General features: G+C 40.6%; 1 long non-coding RNA gene across 1 annotated transcript in view; it reads left to right on the forward strand.

Moving 5' to 3' along the window:
• The first annotated feature begins 17,653 nt into the window (after positions 1-17,653).
• LOC147014235 (uncharacterized) overlaps positions 17,654-26,091 on the forward strand; it is a 97,698-nt gene continuing 89,260 nt past the window's right edge. The window contains exon 1 of the long non-coding RNA XR_015050434.1: positions 17,654-17,807. This is a non-coding gene — a long non-coding RNA (uncharacterized LOC147014235). The remainder of the gene's footprint in view (positions 17,808-26,091) is intronic.

Genomic DNA, 26,091 nt, shown 5'->3' on the forward strand with positions numbered 1-26,091 from the left:
CCACGCCCACTTTTCCTAAGCTCCGCCTACTTTTGCTAAGCCCCGCCCACTCTTACATCATTTCCAGTTCATCTCTGACTCACAAAGAAATCACTAGAAAATTACAGGATGTTATGGTTTTGAAAAATTTCCCAATGAAGGCTTGCCTAGGCTTGCCCAGGGAATTTCCAAAGGAAACCACACCCACCAGTCTTTCTCTATAAAAGCTTCAAACCCAGGCTCCATTTTAAACATTTGTTTTTGCTGGCAATGGTGTTCTGTGTGCTTGTCTCGAACTGTCTGTCTTCTATGGAACTAAACCTTCAAGTTGATGAACTGGATTCAAACCTCTTATCTATTGAGGTAAGATTTTTTATTTTCCTATTTTCAAACTTTGATTGAAGCATACTCATTTAATAATTAAATAACTTAATTAATACATTATTATTTTCTCTCACAGGAAATTGTGTCTGAAATACGAAATGAAAATACTACTTTTGCTACAACTTGGGGGGAAATTGTTGGCTTGGTTGAAGACCTTGAGTGGGATGACTTTGGTGTTCCTTGGAACTCTCTGTCTTGTATGGAACTAAACCTTCAAGTTGATGAACTGGATTCAAACCTCTTATCTATTGAGGTAAGATTTTTTATTTTCCTATTTTCAAACTTTGATTGAAGCATACTCATTTAATAATTAAATAACTTAATTAATACATTATTATTTTCTCTCACAGGAAATTGTGTCTGAAATACGAAATGAAAATACTGCTTTTGCTACAACTTGGGGCGAAATTGTTGGCTTGGTTGAAGACCTTATGAGCGACCAAGACCCACAGAACGAGTTCGTCCTTGATGACCCAACCAAAGAGTTATACCTTGGAGACCAGCAAAATCCTGAAAAAGAGTTTTACAGCAATAGTACTCATTGTGAGTTATCAAGACAATACCCACTGAACAAGTTATACCTTGATGAGCCAGAATACAAGTTTTACCTTGGAGACTCACAAATTTTGAAAAAATCAAGAAATGAGTTCTGCCTTGATGGTTTAAATAACTACCTTGGAGACTCAGGAAAAGGGTTCTGCCAAGATGGTTCTAAATATGGGGCCTACCTTGGAGACTCACAAATTTTGAAAAAATCAGTAAATGAGTTCTGCCTTGATGGTTTAAATAACTACCTTGGAGACTCAGGAAAAGGGTTCTGCCAAGATGGTTCTAAATATGGGGCCAACCTTGGAGACTCACAAATTTTGAAAAAATCAGTAAATGAGTTCTGCCTTGATGGTTTAAATAACTACCTTGGAGACTCAGGAAAAGGGTTCTGCCAAGATGGTTCTAAATATGGGGCCTACCTTGGAGACTCACAAATTTTGAAAAAATCAGTAAATGAGTTCTGCCTTGATGGTTTAAATAACTACCTTGGAGACTCAGGAAAAGGGTTCTGCCAAGATGGTTCTAAATATGGGGCCTACCTTGGAGACTCACAAATTTTGAAAAAATCAGTAAATGAGTTCTGCCTTGATGGTTTAAATAACTACCTTGGAGACTCAGGAAAAGGGTTCTGCCAAGATGGTTCTAAATATGGGTCCTACCTTGGAGACTCACAAATTTTGAAAAAATCAGTAAATGAGTTATCCTTAAGAGACTTTGTAAGTTGGTTTTACTTTGAATACTTGAAATGTGGGTTCTGGATTGATAACTCACAATGTGATACATATCTTGGAAACTCAACGGGAATGTGGTTATACCTTGAAGACTTGGAAAGTTGGGTTTATGTTGAACACTTGAAACTTTTTTGGGGGCTTTTATTCATTTATTTATTTATTTATTATTATTATTATTTTATTTATTTATATTTTGGAGACTTTTGGAGTTGCTATCACTCTTTGGGATCTAAACCTATCGATGTAGTTCTTTGTCGGATGGTGCTTGATGGGAGCAAGATCAAGAAAGTTCTTGGAAGAAAGTGCAGGCTTACTCCCCCTTTCTACGTCATCAAACCTGAAAGCCTTAAAAGACAGAATTGGAAGAAGAGAAAAAAAAAAATATATATATATATATATATATATATATATATATATATATATATATATATATATATATATATATATATATATATATATATATATATATATATATATATATATATATATATATATATATATATATATATATATATAGGTGGAAATCTCATTTTGAAAAAGACTGTGTTGGGTGAGGATTGAGTTGGGGTTGAGATTTTGAATGTGAGGGTTGGGGTTGAGATTTTGAATGTGAGGGTTGGGACACACACACACATACACATCAACAAACAAAAGTTAAGCCTTGACTATTCAGTTGAGGATTCTGTGTTTGGGGTTCACAGATCTAAGAACGTCCCCCTTGACACATATTATATACTGTTATACACCTCGGACTTGGCCCTCGAGTGTCCACAACGGTGTATAGTAGGAGGGAGTGAAGCGCCAACCTATTGCTCCCATTGCACACACACACACACACACACAAACAAAAGTTAAGCCTTGACTATTCATTTGAGGATTCTGTGTTTGGGGTTCACAGATCTAAGAACGTCCCCCTTGACACACATTATATACTGTAATACACCTCGGACTTGTCCCTCTAGTGTCCACAAAGGTGTATTATCTGCTTCGTTTTGTCTTTTGTAATTCCTGTGAATAAAATGAACCTAAAATCTCTTCCCCTTCCAAATCATATATTTTATAAGTCCAAGGAACTGTATCTATTACATCAACAATTTTAAAAAGTTCTTTCGTCCATCGTTCAGTAAAACCCTTTTCAAAATGAGATTTCCACCTATATATTCTTACGATATCACCAACTTTGAACTTAGGTTTTCTGACATTAATCTCTTTTTCATATTTTAATTTTGTAAATGTTTCTGATGGCTTCATATTCGTTGACGTGTGAATCGTGTCATTATACTTATCCACAATATCCTGAATAAAAGATAACCATTGTTGTGAACCGAGTTGTGTGAATTTTTTATATAGTCTCTCTTTTAAGGTACGATTAAAACGTTCAACAACAACTGCCTTCCCTTCATTAAAGGTACTGTATAATGTAATACTGTTATTTTTGAGAAAATTCATAAATGTCTTGTTATAAAACTCTCTACCCTCATCAGTCCACAATTTCTTAGGTTTTCTCTTACTTTTATTAAATATCTGTTGAAAAGCTAACATAAGAGTATTACCTGTTTTGTTTTTTAAAGGGACAACCCACGCATATCTACTCCTCAAATCAATAACGGTTAAAGCATACTTGTACCCCTTATCATTATTGAGTTCAATCAAATCAGCAGACCAGATATAATCAACTTCCTTGGAATAAACTTTCCTTCTCTGAAACTTTGTGAATATTGGTTTATGTAATTCATCAGCTAATTGCTCTTCAGTCTTAATGGCATCATTAGAGCCTATAAGTTTTTTGAATTTCCAAGTCCAAGTTTCAATTTAGCACTAATCATCTTCTTCACGATGAACCTATCAACTTTTTCTCTCAAGGTTGGATTTTGTATCAGAGACAAATTATACAACATTTCTCTATCGGCTTCATGCTTTTCTTCCAACGTTGTGGTATTCCCATAATCAATATCGTGTCTCATGCACACTTCATCAACTCTATTGATTGGTTTACTCCAGGATTTAGGATTGTCTGCCTCATCTAATCTTTTATCCAAGTTTGTGCCTGGACCACAGAAAGAATAACCTGGAAGATGTAATTCCCTGGTATTCCAGTAGTTGTAAATTTACTTCCTGATAAAAACTTTTGTATATCTCCTCCGAGTTTGTGTTTGGAGATAAATTGATTTTTTTTTGAACCACACACCGAACATATACCTTTTTGTATAACCCTGTTATTTTTACTTTTAATATATGAAATATTTTTAGTATTAGTTTTCTTTTTACATTTGAGACAATAACTCATTTATTTATGAGAAAAATTCCTGCAGAGTGCAAAAACCTTTTTAGTTTCCAACATGCACATTTGAATCTTGATTTTTAAAACATAAAGAATCCTTAGAAATGCCTTCACTCTCTCCTCCATTTATTTAAGAAAAAACTTGAATTAAAATGAATAGCTTGACGATGTTAATAGTCTTGAAGAAAATATTGCAAATAGACTTGTCAATTCTTTGTTTTCCTCCTCGGTGGGTTGAGTTATTTTCTGTAATACCACCAATCTTTTTTGAATCTCACTGGTTTCCATATTTTGATATTTATTCATTCTCTCTCTTTCCTCCCTCTCTCTCTTCTCCTTTTCCTCCTTCTCTTTCTTCTCCCTCTCTCTCTTCTCTCTTTCCTCCTTCTCTCTCTTCTCCTTTTCCTCCTTCTCTTTCTTCTCCCTCTCTCTCTTCTCTCTTTCCTCCTTCTCTCTCTTCTCCTTTTCCTCCTTCTCTTTCTTCTCCCTCTCCTCCTTCTCCTTTTCCTCCTCTTCCCTCTCTTCTTCAACTCCTTCCTCATCCCTTACTATCCTTGAATCGTTTACACCCCATAGAATATTATACATATATTCATCAGGATTTCTTGTTATTCCTGTATCCAAAATAATTTTTTTACAACAGGAAACCAATAAAATTTCTTTTGAATTTCTAAAAGAGCCTTACCTTTTCTTAACCTTATAATTTTTTCATTATTTAACATTCTAATTAAATCTAAAGTTGTCGGTTTATCAACATCAGCATAATGCCAATCTTTTATTGAAAATACCTCATTCTTATGTTGTAGAACATATTTATTAAAATACCGAATACCCTTTTCTTGAAGGTATGCTTGGACACAGAAATGATAATTTTCTTGAAGCCTTCTTGCTGTCATTTATGTATTAGAAATATATGTTAGAATAATATTATGGCACGAAACACCTCCCCATCTTCCCATAGTTAAATCATTTTGTATTTCCTTACTTATTATATATAATCCTGTTTTTTCTGTTTTCATGAGATAAACAAGGGCAAAACCATTATTATATTTACCCTTATTAAATTCTTTTATTTGTTGTTTACTAATCGTGGCTCCACAAAACTCATTCTCGATACCAAGTGGATAATATTCTTCCTTACGAGACTGATTTAATTGTTCCAGGTCTTCGAGGTTAATTTTAAATGACCAATTATACCCTAAATCATTCATATCATACCCCCATTGTTCTATTCTCATACAAACGATACGCCCTTCTTTATAAAAATTTATTTTAATTCGAACTGTGAATTCTGTATGACCTGGAGATAATATCAACACTTCTGTATCTTTAGAATACACAGCCGTTTTATTTAAGTATATATATTGTGATAAATCGCTTAATCTCACCAAGTCATTCGCGTCAGTCGGGCTTGGATAATTTTTTTAATTTATAAGCATTTTTCATGTTAATATTTTTGTTTATATTATATTTATATCGTTCAGCCTGTGCCTTTGTGTAATAATTTGATAAATCAATATCCAGTTCTTGAGATACACCAAAGATAGAACCATCTTTACCAACATAAGTCATTTATATTAGATTAAAAATAATATCATAAAATTTTTTATTTTTGTTGAGTTGAAATAACACATATAGACATAATTGACCACAACACTTGGAATTTAATTCTTGGACTTGAAATGTTTGATAAACACCATTCTGTAAGAATTTTATGACTTCAACAGGTGGTGGAAGACCAAAACTATCAAAATAATATTTGTCTTGACTATTAAAAATACAAACCCAATGAGAACCGTTCCCATCATTATCTTCTAAGTTCATAATAATATTCTTTGTATGTTTCGACACATTTGTTAATTCATCTCTCATACAAATAACCACATTATGAATTTTTAATTTCTTACAATATTTGGCAAGTTGTAAATTTGATGTTGTATTCTTTCCAAATTCTTTCAACCACTCATCAATGCTCATTTATTTATTAGAAAGATATAATCCATTACCTCTTTTCGTTAATTTTACACCTGCTTGTGCTATAGAAGAAAGCATATCTCCAACTAACAATCTCGCTTTATCAGGCAGACCTTCAAGTTTTTCAGCAAAATCTACAATTACACCACTTCCACTAATTTGTTTCTCCAACTCTTTGTTATGTCTTTCCAATTCTTTTTGAGCCTGGAGTTGAGCCTTCCTTTCGTTGGCAGTTTTGACCGCTGTTGATGGACTGAATGGACTGAAAACTTTGATGGTTATCAATTGAACAATGAAAAAACAATTTACTATAATCTCAAAATGATATGTGGCTCAGGAGGTGGTCAAACAAGAGCATTAAGAGAAGTTTATCATTTCGTAATGGCACAAAAGGGGTATCTTAAAAAATATAAAGATTCAAATGTTTTGTTTATCAATATTTTAGATGGGGATTATTGTGCAAAGAAAATTAAACTATTGAAGGAATTTGAGAATGAACAAATCTTTATAGGTTCAATGAGTGAGCTGTTCAACCCCCAGGTGTTCAATTCAATGAGGTTCAACCTCCAGGTTAAAAGGGGAGACAAATAAATATACCTTGGGATAAAAAGGGGGGTTTATTTTTAGGGAAAAAAAATATGAATCGCTGAAAATCCCCCATTCATTTACATGGGGAAAAGTGAGCCAGAATCAGTATTCTTACCCTACTGTTATGCAATCAGGTGATGACGTCATAATTCGGAAACCGGGAAGTCGGAAGTCTTTGTCTTCAATTGACTTTAGCATTATTTTTTCATTCTATTGCAAATGGCGTTGGCCCCATGTCAATCGGCTGAACTTGAAAAATTAACGTTACGAAATCAGGTGATGACGTCATAATTCGGAAACCGCAAGTCGGAAGTACAATTCTTTTACATCAGGACACTCCCGGGTACATGTTCTGTCAGCATGTGAAGTTTGGTGAGGATCAGTCCAGTATTTTTCGTGTGCATAGGTCACAGACAAACACACACACAGACACACAGACAGACACACTTTCAAATATATATATATATATATATATATATATATATATATATATATATATATATATATATATATATATATATATATATATATATATATATATAGACAGTGCGTGGACAGAGTATTGACGCTCCTGGAGAGAGCCCTCAGCACAAAACTTTGAGAACAGAAAACTTCACAGCTTGGTCCATGAATCGTGACCCCTTTACAAAATAAAGGTGGATACTTTGAGCAGCCCTGGGAGGACTCCATTCCACATTCTGAAACTTGCACATGAAGATACCAATCAAACACACACACACACACACACACACACACACACACACACACACACACACACACACACACTGAATGCACTCACAAAGCATCACCTTGACTTGAATCAAGTTTAGACTAGACTGGCTGAGACAGGCAGTTCATACCTTCCCTGAAGGCCACTAATGAGCTGGATAGGTATTACCAACAACCTAGAAATGGCATAGGAATTCTGAGCAAGTTCAGTTTACAGAACTTCGAAGCCAAGTCCATAATCAGCTGCCGTCAGACAGATTTATGCACAACATCAGGGATACCAGTCCGGGGTCCTCACCACGAGGTCACGTCTTTCAACCTAATGAATCAACGTTTCTTGCTGTCACGTTATCAAATGGTGAGTCTGCCAGGAACTTATTTCTATCTTCCATGAATTCAACTTTGCCAAAGACAGAGAGAGGTTGTTGTCAGCATGGAAATTCTTCGTTCAGTGGTGTGATTTTTGAATGCAGTAAATTTTATTGGCAACATTGCCTTGCCATGATTCATACATGAAAAAAAGGATACGAAAGACTGAGTGAACTGGATGTTAATAAGTCTTGGAGACCCATTTAGTCTGTTTGGATAACTAATCCTTTACATCTCAATGAATCCACTGAAAGATGGACACAGAATTGATGCAATTACCAGGACATATTTGAAGAATGCACAGGAGTAGCAATAGAAACATTTGAAAGGGAAAAGTGTTGAAAGCTCATTTTGTTTTCTTTCCTTTGAGTATCTAGTACATTTGACATCCAGCAGTCAAATTCTTCTAAAAGTACCATCCTGGGGGAGTCCTCACATGAAGCATTACATTGCAGAGCATTAAATTATTTCGAGAGAATAGCTGCAGCACATCTTTACAATCATAACCATCTTTCTTAACTTGGCAGCCACCGTTGAATAACCAGGAAGCATGCATGCATGGTTCATTGTATTATAATTGTATCAGTGATTTGCGTCAGACACAGCTCAGGTAATAACAACCCAGAAGCAAAAGTTGCCTCGTGGGTTGAGTTGGATGACCCTTTTAAAGCCATGCAGATATAAAAATAATCCTTCAAGTGCTAACGTGATCATATCGACTATATTAGTAAACTTATTAATAAACTAAAATATAAGAATGGGTTTTGGAGACAATGGTCAACCATTAACCTCCGTGGTCAACCGTTGACCCACCCCCACCTCCATCCATGTGCTTGCTTTGTCTCATCCTTTAATCTCCAGCAGAGTGAACTGAAATCCCCATGCGATTGCAGTGTGGTCTTTCAGTGTGAGGGAAAGGGTTCAGACAGCAACACAAAACAAGACGCCAAAAACCTTTCTATTGTGACAAACTGATGTGGGACAAAGAGCAAATTGGCACTGTGTGCATGCAATCATGCATTATCATCAAATGTAAAGGTACGATTTCCGACAAATATTCATGCTAAAGTGGTGTTGCATTGATGGAAAACTGGATATGATTATGATGTATGCCAGCAGCAAATATCAAAATTCTGTTTCTTTGCATCTTTTCAGAAGCATTAGACTTTTATTGAGTCACAAAGCATGTGCGGTTATAAACGTTTCGTTGCAGATGTTAAGAACGTGTTATTTGTGTGTTTTATGGAAAACCAAGTCGAGGATTGTGGAGGAGCTAGAACACAGAACAGATAGGGATATACAGAACTAAAGCAGTAGAAAAAGAGGGGGGTGAGGAGATGAGGGAGACTGAAGGACAAAATAGAGGGACACTTGGACAAATATAGTAGCCTGCAAAACTTTTCATATTTTGAAGCCAACTGAGTTTATTTCATGATGCTTTCAAATCAAACTTAATAGATAGAGTCTTCACAAACTACTCCAAAGTGACAAAGCTAAGAAAATGTAGATAATATATGAATAAGTCAGATTAACAGAGGAAATCAGATGATTCTCAGTTCCATAAGGATTCAAACCATTTCCATAATTAACCCAAAATAACTTCAGGAGCAAATTATTTGTTTGAAAGGTTAAAAAAAAAACAAGTGTAATAGGTTTAACATCTATGTAATAAGTGGTGTAGCTTAAAAATTAAGTTCCACCACTTGTATAAAGGCCCGGTCACACCTTGACGTTTTAGCCAACGTATGCCGATTTTTGAATTTTTTTTTCTAAAACGCTGGCACACGTTGAATACGTTTTGGGTAAGTTTTGATAACATTGAGAGCACGCTGAAAAACACTGCCATACGTCGTTGTACGTTGGCTTTAAACGTTGTACTTTTTGGTTGTCCTCAAATTTTTTTCATGCTTGAAATTTCACGACGTATGCCGGCGTATGACTCACACGCTCCGCTACACTGGCCACAAGTTGTATGCACGGTCTGCGATCGTTGACAGACGTCAACACATGCTACTTGTAAGTTAATCATAAGTTGAGACACGCCGAGGTAATGTTTAGCATACCCGAAACTTATTTCTAACCTATGATTAACGTGTTGTTGGCCTGATCAATCAGCCAAATATCCTGTTTAATATGATAAAGAGAAACCTTCTCAGAACGTTCCACAATATCGTCCTTGACTGAACAAATTGTTGCAAATCTAAGTAGCTGAGATGAAAAGACATTGGAATGAAATGGAAGACCAAGAAGAAACCTGAATAAGTAAAGAACTAAAATGGAGTTATCAGGAGTCACTTGGTTATCAGGAGTCACCTTGGTCACTTCCGGTTCTGGGTTTGGAGCGACGAGAGGTCTCCTAAGGGGCTCCCTGCTGACGTTCTCAAGGTTAAGTTTCCGGTCGTTATTTGTCCCGTTTGAACTGTTTAATTTTCTCACCTACATGTTAGTGTGTGTTCCTAGTTCGGTTTTGTTTCAAAAATCATGCTATTCTGTGAGTTTTTTTTGGTCGACGTTCTGACCGGTTGTTTGAGACCTAGGCTTTGGCCAAGGCTTGAGGCCGACCGGTTCCCCTCAATGTTCGATCGTTTTTTTTGTTTGTTTGTTTTTTTCTCCCCATTACCTTCAATTTCTATCCTCCCCATTACCTTCAATTTCCATCCTCCCCACATTCCGAACGTCCCCTATTCTCCCAACTAATCTCTATTTCTTATCTCAAAAAAAACAAAAAACAACAGCAACAACAACAGGCCAACCTTCTCCCGATTCTTCTTCTTCTTCTTCTTCTGCTTCCTCTGATCTTCCTCCTCGTCTTCTTCCTCGATTTTTTCTACACTTCCATGACCTAATTTGTTGAAAACTCTCTCAAACATTAATAATAACAACAAAAACGATCTTATAATGCTTCATCTTCCTCTCTCACACATGTGGTTCTCTTTACTGTTTCATAATGCACTACTCTTCTGCTATTTTAACAGACTGCTCTCATTTCGACCTTTCCTTCATTCCTTGCTGAAAAAAATCCAACTATTACAGCGCTTTTTCTCTCCATTCTCTAAATTCACCTTTATTGCATCCATCAAGAATTGTGTTAAATCGCATCTCTGACCTAAAACTTTTGAAAACCCCAGTTTGCTATGAATGTTCGCTTTCCATCAACCATTCTCTTTTTCCAACTTCAGTGCCAACTCGCTCATCTCACCCCTCACACTCACTCTAAAAGCAACCATCCCACTCTTCTCCCTCCAAGCCTCCCTCTCACCTCTCTCAAAAATTTCCCCCTCACCTTTCTCCCACCTTTCATCCCCCTCACTCATCCTTCTCAAAGTTGTCCCCCCTCTCATCCACCAAGCTGCCTCCCTCCACTGCCCTCTCACCTCCATCTCTTCACTCCACCACCTCAAATCCTCAACTGCCTTCTTCCCCCTCTCTTGTCCCCCCTCTACCCCAGCACCACAGAGCCTTTTCAACTCCTCATTCGGCCGCTCCCCGAGCTATTCTGCAATCCCCCACACTATTTCAACAACCCTCCTTACCTCCCTCCCTCATCCCTTGTCCTACCCTCCCCTCCCCCCCACCCCCTGCACCCAAACCCTCCTCCCCTTCCTCTTCATTAAAAGTGTGGACCTCAAATATCCGTGGCCTTCGTTCAAACCTTTCAGATCTTTCCATACAGGCTGCCACTGACAAACCAGACATAATCTGCCTTACAGAAACTTTCCTCTATCAAGACATATCTGACTCCCAAGTATCTCTCCCTGGTTACTCCCTCCTCCGATATGACAGACCTGAGCCTCGTCCTGGTGGAGGAGTTGCTCTCTTCATCAAAGACTCTATTCCTCACTCTCCATGCACTGCTCTCACTCCCCCACAGCCCCAGGAATACCTCTGGCTACGGCTTCCCCTCCACTCCCACCTCATGTTTATATGTGTACTGTACCGTCCACCTAACAGTGATGACTCCATCTCCACCTCACTATCTGAAAACATGGACCATCTTCTATCTTCTCATCCAAACTCTCTCTTCCTCTTATGTGGTGACTTCAATCCTCATCATGCCAGTTCGCTCGGTGTGGGTACCTCTCTCACCTGTCATGGCACCTCAGCAAAAGCTTTCTGCTACTCATTGGGACTGACTCAATCGGTCAACTTCCCGACCCGGATCTCAACCAATGGTACTCCATCTCTTTTGGATCTTATTTTGACAAATTTCCCTGACAATATCTGCTGCTCTTCCTCCGCTCCAATCGGTTCTTCTGACCACGTCCTTGTCAAAGCGAACATCTCTCTGGCTATCATCAGAGAACCACCTCACCGCCGTCGAGTCTGGCGTTTCACTCAAGCTGACTGGCAGGGTCTCCAAGCAGCCATCAAACTTACAGACTGGTCTCCTATCTCTACTTTCTCAAACATAAACTCATCCTGGGAATTCTTTCAAAGAAACTTGCTCTCCCTCATGCACAGATTTATCCCCTCTCGTGTTCAGTTGTCCTACCCTTCCTCCCGCCCTTAGTTTACTGAAGCTTGGGGTGAGGCAGTTGTCCTGAAACAAATTGCCTTTGCCTCATGGAAAGCAAACCTAACTGAGGGCAATCTCAGTTCCTTCCATAAACTCGGAACAAGTGTGTATCTACCCTCAGGAGAGCCAGAAAACAACATCTTTCTCATCTCAAGTCTGAACTCTCAAACCTCTCTCCCTCCTCAAAATCCAGGTGGCATTTAATCAAATCTGTTTCTGGTGTATGTTCCCCCTCCATCCTTTCCCTTACCTCAAATGGCCGCACTGCTGATACCGCACGTGAAAAAGCTGAATGCCTAAACTCGGTGTTTGCAGCTAAATCTTGTGTCCTAAACCCATCACTTTATCTACCCACCTTACCCAGTCGCACCCAACTGTCCCTGGACTCTGTGTCCTTTTCTCCTAACAAGGTGGAGAACTTGCTTACAAACCTCGACTCAGATTCTGCATCCGGTCCAGAGGGCATCAGCCCACGTGTTCTAAAAACCTGCTCCTCTGTTCTTGCTCACCCTCTCTCTGTTCTATTCACTCTCTCATTTGCTCAAGGTCATCTATCATTGGCTTGTAAATCAGCAAACATTACTGCCCTGTAAAAAAATAGGTGAAAAACAGATCCCTGCAACTGCAGACCAATCAGCCTTCTCCCAATCATCAGCGAGGTTCTGGAATCCATCATCGCTTCAGACATTAAATCCTTCCTCTTCTCCATTGGCTTGATTTCATGATCATGATTTCATGATTTCATGATTTCTGATCATGAACTTGGTTTCAGACCAGGTCACTCTGCCCTGGAAATGCTGCTTCTGCTCTTCCAACAATGGATGGAGGTCCTCAATGCCTGACATGAAATCCGAGCCGTATCCCTGGACATATCACGTGCTTTTGACACAGTCTGGCACCCTGCCCTGCTCACCAAACTCTCTTCCTATGGTATCCAAGGCAATCTCCACTAATGGCACGCAGACTTCCTCTCCTGTCACAGTCAACGTGTGGCCCTAAATGGAGTTCTTTCATCCCCTCTTCCTGTCCAGGCTGGAGTTCCTCAAGGTAGCGTTCTGGGTCCTTTTCTTTTTCTGGTTTTCATCAATGATCTCTCCGACTGCCTGGAAATCCTCTTTATCTCTTTGCTGATGACTGCACCCTCTGCCTTCCCATCTGTCATTACTCAGACCAGTAAGCAGCAGCTTCTTCGCTCACTGCAGATCTGGATAAAATCACAAACACGTCCAACACGTGGAACGTGTTTCAATCCGGCCAAATACCACACTCTCACGATGTCTCTCCGAAAGGACTGTTTGGACCCCCTCCCCACCCCACCCCTCCCATCCACTTTCTCAACAATCCTCTGGAAGAAGTCCTTTCTTTCAAGCTTCTGGGTCTCACTATCTACCACGATCTTTTCTGGGAAAGCCACATTTCCAATCTGGCCTCCAAAGCCAGTCGCCAACTAGGAATCCTTCGTCGTGTGAAGTCCTTCCTCGGCCCACCTGAGCTCTTGACCACATACAAAGCTTTCCTCCACAGCCTGATGGAGTACTGCTCTCCCCTCTGAGCTGGTTTTCCTGCCTCCCACGTTTCTCGACTTCACGCTGTGGAAACCAAGGAATTTATGATTATTGGTATCTCCCGCGTTGAGGCTGAGTCTTTGGGCTTCTCACTGTCTCACCGCAGGCAGGTCAGTGGTCTTTGTCTTCTACCGTCTCCTCTCTGTTCTCGCCCCCCCCCCACTGCTGTGTCTGCGATTTGTCCCCCCCTCCCATATTTCCACAGGGCACTGAAGGTCCGCCAACAACCCCCTTCTGATAAAACGAGCAAAATCACGAATCACTGCTCACCTTCACTCTTTCATTCCTCTTTTTTCCCGCCTTTGGAATAAACTCCCTCACTCTGTTTAATCCCATTCTTCCCTCCAGGTCTTCAAAACAGCTCTTCACCACCACCTCTTATCGTCCGTCATCCAAATCCTCGATCTTTTCTACCTCTGTTAATCCACCCCTTCAAATTCCCTGCCTTCCTTCCTGAAGGTTCCCTGCCGTGTAATTTCCTGAAAGTCCCTGTGTCCATCTTGTTTATCCCATGTACCCTGCCCCATCCCTCTCCCTTCCACAGATCTCCTAATATCTCTGTTCCCCACTGTTTCGTCCTTCCCTCTCCCACCCCTCTTGTGAACCGCCCCCCTTGTGCGTTTTGTGTTCGCTCTCAAACGAACCTCGACAATGTATCCAAAAAATATCTCAAAAAGTTGTGGACAGATTCGGATGAAACTTGGTGGCCATGTTGTATGTGTGTGACAAGGAAGAACTGATTCAATTTTGGTGAAGATCAGGATCCGGATATGATAATTTTTAAGTGATTCTTCACCATTGAGAGAAGGGGCTAAACTAATATGTAGCACGATATCTCAAAAAGTTTTGGACGGATCCGGATTAAATTTTGTGAGTAGGTTCAGTGTTTGACAAGGATGAACTGATTAAATTTTGGTGAAGATCTGAATCTGGATCGGGATACGAGAATTATTTAATTTTAAAGTGTTTTTTCACCATCGGTAGTACTGTATAGCATGATATTTCAAAAATGTATTGGGCCCGATATGTTGTCGTGGATCAGGCATTGCGTGGCGGAGGTATGTGCTCTACCGAGTGCACACACACTTTTTCAGATGTACACACACACACACACACACACACAATTGCCTTTTTAAATATAGTTGGATGAATGTTATGGAAAGAAGGTCTCATATCGAGTTGAGCACTCGTCTTTTGAGAAAAACCCTTGGACGACAGAGGGGAGTTTGTTGGAGGAAGAGGTTCTGAATTAACTTCAAATTCGGTTCAAGATTGGACTATGCCAAAATTTGTGACAAAAAGCCACCACCAGCCTGATGGAGTCTCCAAAGACCAAGGGATAAATGATATTGTTGCGAATTCGCTCCCGCCGGCGTGCGAACGGCCACGTAACTCGAATCGCGGCACGTCGCCCACCGGACGGACAATTCTGTCGTGACCCTCTCGGACTAATGCCGGGAACTAGTCACGGGTGGGCCTTTCAGCCTCACCACGATCGTGCCAATCGGCCCCCCGCGTGGGATAGGGTTGTTCGCCAAATTCGACCTACCTAAGTACCCACACGGAGGGTAGACCGGGCGATCGCACCTCGCCGCAGGTCGACTCCGGACACGGGCCACTTAAGCGACCCGTTCCGTACTATTGGGATAACCGAGCGGTGTTATCGTCGGCCTCGACGGTTCTGATTAATTATCAGGCGTATTAAGCCCACTACCAACCCTTTACGTGAAGCAAGATGGAGATTCAATTAAAGAAAAGACGAAGCGAAACGGGAAAACAGTTCAACATAAGGCACATTTATTCCGCGGCACACGGAAAGCACACATATACAATTACAACAATTATGCACCAAAAGCAATTGCAACAAAAGAAACACAACAATGCAGAGATACTACCGACTACGCGAGCACACGGCAACACTTGCACAGTTTTACTTTACAGACAGCGCCGACAACACATGTACTCAAAAGCAAAAGAAAAGGGCCACCCTCAACGACAAGGGGACAGACGGGCCTGTTGGCCGCGAGACCGGGTGGAGCCTACCCGTCTTGTGATGAGCCGCAAATGTGGCGGCGGTGCCCCGACTCCGCGCTCCTTCGCGGGTTTCGTTGGCACTGCTTGGAGTGGGGTGGGAACGGGGCCCCCTTTTCGCACTATCTCAGCGGGGGGGGAGGGGGGAATTGTTGATGCTCTGGGGAAAGAGGATAGCTGGCTTGCTTGGGTCCCGCGACGAGCGACTCCACTGCGACCTCGACCGCGCTCCTGGCTTCCCCTCTCTGCAGCTCCCCGACAGACTCCGAACCCCGACAGACTGACTCTCCTCCAGACCCGACTTGACTGCTCCTGCCACACTCTGCCGCTGCCACACTTCTCCAACTCACCTTGACTCTTCTCCAACTCCCTTGACCGAAAAACTCTCCCGCTGCCACACTTCTCCACCTCACCCGAGCCCAAAACTGACTAAATTCGCCCCGCGCTCGGCGCTTTATAGTATGGCAGGAGAACCCATATGCAAATTTCTGGATCAGAACGAGCTTAGGGGAGGAGCCACGCTCGCCCATTGGACGGAGAAAAAGGGGCGTGAATCTCCCCTGATCCTCGAATTTGCATTTATCGATTCTACTCCGACACGCCTGGAGGCGGGGCCAAATCGCACCACGCTTGCTGATTGGACAGATCAGAAGTGGGCGTGTATCATTCCTGATCCGACTTCTCCTCGGAAAGGCCGCACTTTGTACCCGCGGCTCGGTGCGCGCCCTGTACGAGTCCAGGACAGCCTGACGCTCGGTGCCCACAAGCGGTGCGGGAATGGCGGCAGAAGGAGGAGAGGTGAAGGTGGTGGAGGGTTTATTGTGGTGGTTTATGGCCATGGCGACGCTTGGAATGGTGGTGATGCGATGTTTGCGGGAGCGAGTTGTGAAGGTAAAGGTCGTGGCTGTTGGCATTGCTGTTGTTGTGAAGCGGCGTTGCGGTTGGTGGTTGTTGTGTGATGGCGGTTGAGACGTGGTTGGTTCAAAATAAAGATAGAACAGAAAAACGGCTATCTTAAAGGGTCACAGCCCGAATGAATCACATTTATTCCCTCTAAGCAACGGGTTTGGGGCTAACTACACATGTACTTACAGAGATATCTCACCTACGGGACCTGAATGGTGGTTTGCGAATTTCCTCAACTGTAACAATGTTCTTGAACCCTCATTCACCGTCTTTTATCATTGTTTATCAGAACATCCATTCACCAATCTCAAGGCTGGTGTTGGCTTCATGGTTAGGGGGGCTGACTTGGGATCCTCGGGTCCTGAGTTTGAGTCCTGTTGGCCACTGAATTAATACCAGGTGGGGTTGACGCAGCCTCTCTTCCTTCTGAAGTCGGCAAAATAAGTACCAGTGTATTGGTAATAGGGACACTACATCAGTGGCATAGCCGTATCACTAACCAATGATGCAACCAACAGCCATAATGCTGCACTTGAAAGAAGAAGAAAAAAACCACCACCTCAAGTCATCCCCAATCCACACCCATGATCTTTTCTACACTCAATCCCTCTTCAAGTCCCCCTCTTTCTGAGTTTTCAGGTGACTGGGTTTTATCCTCATTCCCTTACCCTATTTGTTTTGTTTCATTTCTTCAACTTCTTCTCAAGTTTTCCCTTCCACTTCTGTGATAGAGTTTGTGGCTGTATCCAGCTTGTTCAAAAAAAGTTTTGTACTGCATAGCCATCACAAGGTAGTAACTCCAGAAGAAGTGACAGGGAATCACAGGACACAACTTTATCACATATGATGACGATTACGAGTTGACCTATATGGCTTCAGAAACCTTTTTGTTTTGCAGATGACTCGCCTACCCCTTTGGAAGGGAATCAATTGACAGACATGTTTCTGCCTCACCAGTTTTCATCAGTATTGAATGGTGGACTCCTCATTCGAGTTAAGCTGGCAAACTATCCCATGAGGGATTACATTTGATGACATTTCTTCACTGGGCATGTGCTCCCCTGTTGGTCAGGATCCTTGCAGAAAATGATGATGTGGCTCTTGGATTCACGGTCACCGTTTCAGTGAAGATGTGCTATTGGAAATAAACCCTCGTGGGATGGCTTGTCAATTCAACTCTAAGAGTACTAGCTATGCTGAGGAAGGTGAGCTATTGTCTATTAATTCCTTCGTCTGAAATATGATGTACCGTATATACAAACTCCTCCACAAATCTTACATTATTGTTAAAAAAAATGATGAATACATTTTTTTGTTGTAAAATCATTTCAGTTAAAAATGTACAAAATGTTGGGAAAAAGTAGTTTTGTTTATGGATTTTTCAAAATTTCAGAACTGCAAATTTTCACATGACCTTGTGTATGTCCTGCTTCAAAAAAACACCTTAGCTCGAGAGATGAAGTAAAGGTGTGACTTATGCAGTGTCCCCCCAGCAGGTTAGAGCAAGGATTTGGAAATTTGGCCACGGTGCTGGCAATAGCTCATCTACTCTCCGTGAAGGACACTGATATCTTTAACGTCCGCCAACTAATGCCAGCAGATGGAAGATCCAGTTTTAATGTCAATCTAAAGGACAGTGCACACACTGATGCCTCGACCTGCACACAAGGATGACAGTTTATAACTGGGTCGATATTCCTACCCAGTATAGACAGCTCAGAGGTGAGTTGCATAGCTCTAGGCCAGTGGTCCCCAACCTTTTGATCCCACGGGCCACATTCACTACTCCCAAGGATGTTGGGAGCCAGAAAAAATTGATTCATTTTATTGAGTTTTATTGATGCAAATTGATTTGATTACTCCCGGCGGTAAGTGGCAGTAGCATTGTGTAAGGCTTTTCAGGTCACGGTGCCGGCCGGCAGTGGCATTGTGTAACCCTTTTAAATTGCTACATGGAAATGTGTTTTTATTGGAAAGTCCTCGCGGGCCGCAGTATAGGGCTCCGTGGGCCGCATGCAGCCCTCGGGCCGCAGGTTGGGGACCAATGCTCTCGGCCAGGGGTCGGGAACGTTTTTGATTCAGAGAGCCATGAAAGCAAAATATTTGGAAATCTATTTCAGTGAGAGCCATATCATATATTTTAAGACTGAATTCAACTAAATGTGAGTATAATAAGCCTCTGAATTTATTCTTTTAAATAATGTTGTTATAATACTCACCATTAATGGGACTTCTGGTGCTGCATGGATTTGCTGATGGCTTTGTAGTCTGGTTGGTACTTGGTGAGGTTAAGCTTCATGCAAGCGTTGAGGCTTTCATCCGTTGGACGTGATCGTAGGTTGGACTTGATGTTTTTAAGATGTGAGAATGACTGCTCACATGCATACGTAGATCCAAACAAGGTCAATACATCAATACTCACACGCTGCAGTGTGAGGTATGTGACAGGAAGCGCGTTCCAAGTTTTGATAATCAGCTGGTCTTCGGGTTGAAGTTTTTTCATTTCTGTCCACATGTGCTTGCTCGCCAACTCCGCTTTCTGTCGTGCGATTCTTTCCAAATCTTCATTCAGTGACTTGAACTTATTCACCCACATGTCTGAGACCTTCAGGTCAGCCACTTCTGCTTCAAAATCTCTGACGGAGACACCAGAAATGTAACTCAGGTCGGCTGTGTTCAGTGAACACTCGTTTGGATGGGTGATGAACTTAAAAAGACGAGTGTGCTCACGAAATTCTCCAAAGCATGCTTTGAATGACTGGAGGAGACTGGATGTGAAGCCAGCTCACTGGTGGAGATCAAAGTTTTGAGTCAGCTCACTTGCTGTGCATGCATCTTTAAATTGTCTCAGTTTTTCAAAATGTAGTAAACGACCTGTTTCAAGATCCATGATAAAGAGCTCCAGCTTGTTTTCAAAAGCAAACATGGCTTGTTGAAGGGATGACACTGTATTTCCAATGCCTTGCATTTTCACGTTGAGCTGGTTCAGATGTTCAGTCATATCCACGAGATAGTAAAACTTGAGGAGCCACTCAGTTTCGGCTAGCTCAGGATGCTCAATCCCTTTCATTTCAAGGAAAGTCCGGATTTCGTTCAGGCAAGCCGCAAAACGGCTAAGCACCTTCCCTCTTGACAACCAACGCACATTGCTGTGCAAAAGCAGACCGTGATAGTTATTTCCAACTTCATCCAGCAGCGTTTTAAACTGGCGACCATTTAAGGCTCAGGCAACAATAAAGTTGATCACACGAATGACCAGCGACATCACTTCGCCAAGCTGCCCATCACACATCTGAGCACAAAGTGCTTCCTGGTGTAGAATGCAATGGAAACTTAGGATGGGTCTATTTTCATGTTCACGGAGAAGCGCCACAAATCCGTTGTTTTTCCCCACCATACATGGAGCACCATCAGTACACACTGAGATAAGTTTATCCATAGGTAGATTTTTTTTTCTTGAGCGAACTCCATGAAAGACTTGAATAAATACTCACCTCTTGTGGACCCTTTTATTGGCAGAACAGGAAGACTTTCTTCGCGCAGTGTATCACCAGCAGCATATCTTGCAATCACGCTGAACTGCGACAGATGGCTTACGTCTGTTGACTCATCCAAAACCAGGTAAAAGAACGGCGCTGTATTTCTGTCCTTCACTTGCGTTTCCTCCACTTGGTTTGCCATCATGATGGTACGATCATGAACAGCTCTTGCCTACAGAGGCATGTCTTGTATCCGTTTGATTATCTTGTCTTTGTTCAGAAGATCATCAAAAAGTTCATTGGCTACATCCAGCATGAACGTTTCAGCATACTCGCCATCTGTGAATGGTTTTCCGTTTCTCACTATTGCTAAAGATCCAGCAAAGCGAGCGGAATTATAGTCACCTTGCCGGGTCCATACGCGGAGTTGCTGCTGGCTGGCTTGCACCCTGCTCAGTAGCTCTTGGCACGCTTTCTTTCTGCTGTCTCCCACAGGGTATTTTGATGCAAAGGTATCATGGCGCGTGTTGAAGTGCCGCTTTATATTCGACAGTTTCATCGATGCAATTTTGTCATTGCAAATTAGACACACTACAGAACCTGCTCTCTCCACAAAGGCGAATTCTTTGGCCCATTCGTCCTGAAATGTACGATACTCCTCTTTTTTTCTTTTTGCCATCTTCGTCGAAGGGTTACTTTTGAGCAAATGAGAGAGAGGGAGATGTTGACCCAACTGAGGCTTGGCAAATAGTGAATCTGGCTGGCCTGCGCACGTGCTTATATACTCGAGAGGTGCGGCGCAGCTGGTCGACTCTGGGATGCTGTCGCCTCAGCGGTGGCGCGTGATTGGTCGAGATGAATTCCGCTACGCGTCTCGGCGGCGGCACGTCATTGGAGGAACCGAAATCACTAGTCGCCTCGGCCGCATGACTGGACGAAACAAAAACCGCTTCAGTCAATTCGGAGGCGTTTTTTCTTCTCTCCTTCTGCCAAGTTCAGCCCTGCACGTGAATGAAGCACGACACCATTCAAACTATAGGTAAAGCTTCCGCGAGAAATATTGGGCTTTCAAAATTTCAAACTCCAATTTTATCTGCAAGCCAGATGCAATCATCAAAAGAGCCACACCTGGTTCGCAAGCCACACGTTCCTGACCCCTGCTCTAGGCTATCCTGCCATCCCAAAACAGCTGATAATGAGTGATGATGATAATTCCAGGAAGTGATTTTTCAATCTTTGCTACTTTTACAAATTATGTGATAATTACTCCTTGGTATTTAAAAGTTTAGAGGAAAGATTTTATGTCAGAGAGCCTAAGTTATAGACATGTGAGAATCCATGAATATTATAGGGGCACGAGATCTAGATACAGAGGATTGAAAGAGACGAGGCAATAACCTGTCCTTACGGATAGAAGAATTGCCCCAGAATTGGCGTATTTTGGAATGACTTGCAGTACCCTCTTTCACCAGGAGCGACACTATGCCATACACATTTCCATAGAAAGAATTAGCATTCTCTCCCGACCCTGAACCCTGGGAGTATGAAGGTTTTTTATCAACCTAAAACCATCTCGAGTACAACCAGCAGTTTTCAACTAATTCCATTCAGTGGTTCAGGAGTGTGTAGAAGTCACACACACACACACACACACACACACACACACACACACACACACACACACACACACACACACACACACTTCTCCAATTATAGTGTGATTACAATGAGCTGCCACTTGCAGATGAATGAAGGGAAGAGTGAGGCCAAAAGGGAAATCACCCCCTGATTTCTATATTCAAAAAATAATAATGATAAGGAAACAAAAAGGTCAAAGGAAAGACTATTTTATAAGCTGTTGATAAAGTGTTGGTTACTTTAGGGAACATGTGCAACCAGCTGTGGCTGGAGGAGCAGTGTCAGCTGCTGGGGCTCTGGAAGCACAGCAGTGATAGGATTGGGAATAGGACTTTCAAGATGAGATGAGAGTTGGTCAGAAACTAACAGGCCGCCAACCAAGTAATGCATAAATTTGCATTAATTATATATAGTACAGCAATGCAATTTTGAGAATTTATTCATATTCATCATTCTTAAGTTACCTTTTCTTTTCTTTCTTTAATTTTTCATTTCTCACATATTCTTATTGTTGTGCGCTTTTTGTCGGCCTCAGGCACAGTTTGACAAAGTTGTGTAATTTAACCATCATTTTTTTTGTTGTATAATTTAACTATAAGTTGATTTCATGTCCAAGTTAGGTTCCTGAGGGTGTTTGTTCACACCAACATCTCCTATAATCTATATAATTCATTGTACAGCGTTTTTTTTTCCTTTCAAATCGGTCTCATGCATGCAGCTTTGCATCGCAATGAAATAGCGTTATAAATTTTGCATTTTAAATCCGTAAGTTAAATTATAAAAAAAAAATGTGTTTTCAATCTACAAGGGGCTTGCACTCAGTGGATTGTTGTATGAAAGGGGTCAATGAGTCTTTGCATTGCTAAGTGCTTGGTCTTGTTTAATCATATGCTTGTGTGGGTTTTCCTATTATCATTTATTCCTTTGTGTTCCAGTCATTCAAGTTTCCATTCTGTCATGATACCGTATGGAGACTAAATAATTGCTTGTCCTGTGCTTGTTTATCAATTTTAATACAAGCCGTGCTAAGGTTTTGTGACACTTTGATGGATTGATATTGCATTTCCATAGCAAAAGGTGTGAGGTCAGGCTAGACCTTTCAAAATTGGCTTTAAATCTATTCTGATTTTGTTTAACTATATCTACCCCCGAGGTGCAGTGGTCACCCATGCAATAAATTGGGGAGTCTTGATACAGCTGTGGCAACCCCATGTTGAAGTAGAATACTCTGTGGGTTTGGAGATGATTTGATGTGAACTTCGTTTTTTGATTGCTGCTGGGGCTATAGCTTCCCATTGGGACCTTCGTGAAGAGCAGCAGAATGTATTATCATGAACAGCATGTACTCTGATGGTTTATCCTTTTCCTTCCTGTGCTTTAAGAATGTCATCACCTGGGTATATTACAAATATGTAAGCAAATTAACCTCCCTGTGTTAAATTATACATTGCATTTGATTAAGAAGTTCATCAAATACTGTGCAATACTGTATCATACTTTCCCCCCTCTTTTTCATAACACTCATTCATTCATGCATACGCAGCAGGTGGGTGTTGGTTGTATAATTTCTGGAGGTGAAACTGTACAGTTGATGAAGTTGATGAATTCGTATATCTATATAATAAAGCAAGGGTGTCTGTCTGTCTGTCCCCGAACTACTTCCTCAGTTTTGGGGCTAGCCCCACGAAACTTTCTGTGGAACATTTTGAGGTCCCAGCGGGTGTCATAAGATGGGCAGAAAGTTTTATCAGCTTCTCAAAACAATTATGATTTTGAGTTTCCACCCATACGAAACTGTTCTCTCTCCGCATGTACACACATTCACAGGTTCGGCATTCACAGTTTCACCATATACTGCATGTGGAAACATGCACTGGTTCGGTAATACTGTATCTCAGTACAATCGAGATTTTGGGTTTCCACCCACACGACACTGATCTTTCTCCCAAAGATGGGGAAAAAGCAGACTAGGAATCCAGTCTATCAAGAAGTTCTGCGGTGAATGAAATTGTCCCCATGCAAACACATTAGAGGGTTTGGCATTCTCCATTTTGGCATTTTCTGTATCCATGTATGTTGACTTCCGTCAACATCACATCATGTTCGCTTAAGACTTTTTGCTCTTTTTCTGTAATACCATTTCCTTTATCATGGTGCATAAGAATCAATCCCACTTCCCCAGCCATCACAATCGTCATTGTTATCAGCTTCATAATCATCATTTTAAAGGGGAACCCAAACGTAATTGTTTTTTTTTTTCTTCCTGAAAACCATTGAGAATCATTAATTACGGTCGAATTTGAAGGGGAAAAATATTTGAATTTTTTGTAATCACAAAGTGTCAAAAAAAGCCCCAGTGTCGATTTTCGATTTCGCTGGTGACGTCGTACTATGAACTCCCCTTGATCCGAACGGCGGTTTTCCGTAGAGAAACAGTGCAGGTCAAGCTTGGATTCCGATACTGATTCCACCATTCATTAGCAACACTGATGGGTCTCAGAATGTTGAAACTGGTCAGTGGGATTTTGAAGAAACTATTGGAGACAAAATGAGTAATTGAAACGCTTCTGGGGGGATTGTGGAGGAGCTTCGTTTTGAGCCTTATGCGAGCGGTTCAGAGGAAGAAGGCGGAAGTGTTCATGAAGATGAAAATGCTGGTCACATGATCACTTCAGCTCGGTGGGGTTTCCACTGTAATTATGGGGGGGGGTCAGTAATTGCACTGACTACAACCTGCAGGTTCCCCAAAAATCGCCACGATATCGGCCAACGGTGTGTGTGTGTGTGTGTGTGTGTGTGTGTGTGTGTGTGTGTGTGTGTGTGTGTGTGTGTGTGTGTGTGTGTATATATATATATATATATATATATATATATATATATATATATATATATATATATATATATATATATATATATATATATATATATATATATATATATATATATATATATATGAAGACCACAAGGGGAAAACCAGATATGTAAGGATCAGTCAATTTTGAAGAAACTGAAAAACAAAATTTCAACACTTTGGTGGACTGTTTAATAACTGTCAGAGATTTTTTTTTCCATTAAAAGGAAGAGTGATCATTGGCCGATCAAAGTAGACATGTTGCATTTGCCAAGCTTCTGTGTTATTTAATTTAAGAGCAAAGAACGAATCAATGTTGCAAACTGACATCACTGGTTATTCCCTTGTTTAATAATTGCCATGCAATTTTAACCCAGGATGTGTAGCAAATTCATGCTTGTTGGTTATTAGCATACATTACATGACTTTGGTGATCACAGATTATTTTTTTCAACATTAAACGGTCATTGTTTTTTTGTCTGATTGGTGTTCAACGCCATACTCAAGGGTATTTTACTTATATGACGACGGATTCTCCATTTCTTACTCCGTACTACTTAATATGATGGAAAACCGGGAGGAAACCAAGGATAAGACACCCCCGCGATAGCCGAAGTCACCTCATGGTACTCCCTCATATACCTAAGCAGGTTGATTGGGCGGTGGGTACATCGAATGAGGATGGGTACTCAGACGCGCTAACCATTAAGCCACGGCGTGGGTCCCATAAAAGTCACAATAAAAGCTTTACCAGGCTTGAACCACGATATGCACCAACTACGGAGCTCATGATATAACCAAATAGGCTATTGTAGTGCTCAGAGTTTAAGCTGTGAAAGTTTTACAACCTTTCATTTTTTAGTTTCTCAACTCTGAATATTATGGTGGAACAGTTAACATGAATGAAAGGGAGATAACCAGGAGTAAAGTACTAACAACTCTGGGTTTCTACTTGTTCAGCTTTGACAACACTTGTTTTTTCATTGCACGGCTAATATTTTATACCATATAAATTATGTGACACCCCTGGTTATTTGTTAAAGTAATATTGTGAGAGGAAACCTGATGTTGCCAACTATTGGCAGGTGCAATAACCCTGAAATTTATGAAAAGTGACATATCTGGTTTTCCCCTTGTGGTCTTCATATATGTATGTATGTATGTATATATATATATATATATATATATATGTATATATATATATATATATATATATATATATATATATATATATATATATATATATATATATATATATATATATATATATATATATATATATATATATATATATATATATATATATATATATATATATATATATATATATATATAACATGCGCCAACACCAGGCTATATATATATATATATATATATATATATATATATATATATATATATATATATATATATATATATATATATGTATATATATATATATATATATATATATATATATGTATATATATATATATATATATGTATATATATTTATATATATTTATATATATATATATATAT

This window comes from Eptatretus burgeri, chromosome 13, assembly GCF_056783735.1.
Source record: "Eptatretus burgeri isolate ZD-2024b chromosome 13, Ebu_testis_v1, whole genome shotgun sequence".
Lineage (NCBI taxonomy): Eukaryota > Metazoa > Chordata > Myxini > Myxiniformes > Myxinidae > Eptatretus > Eptatretus burgeri.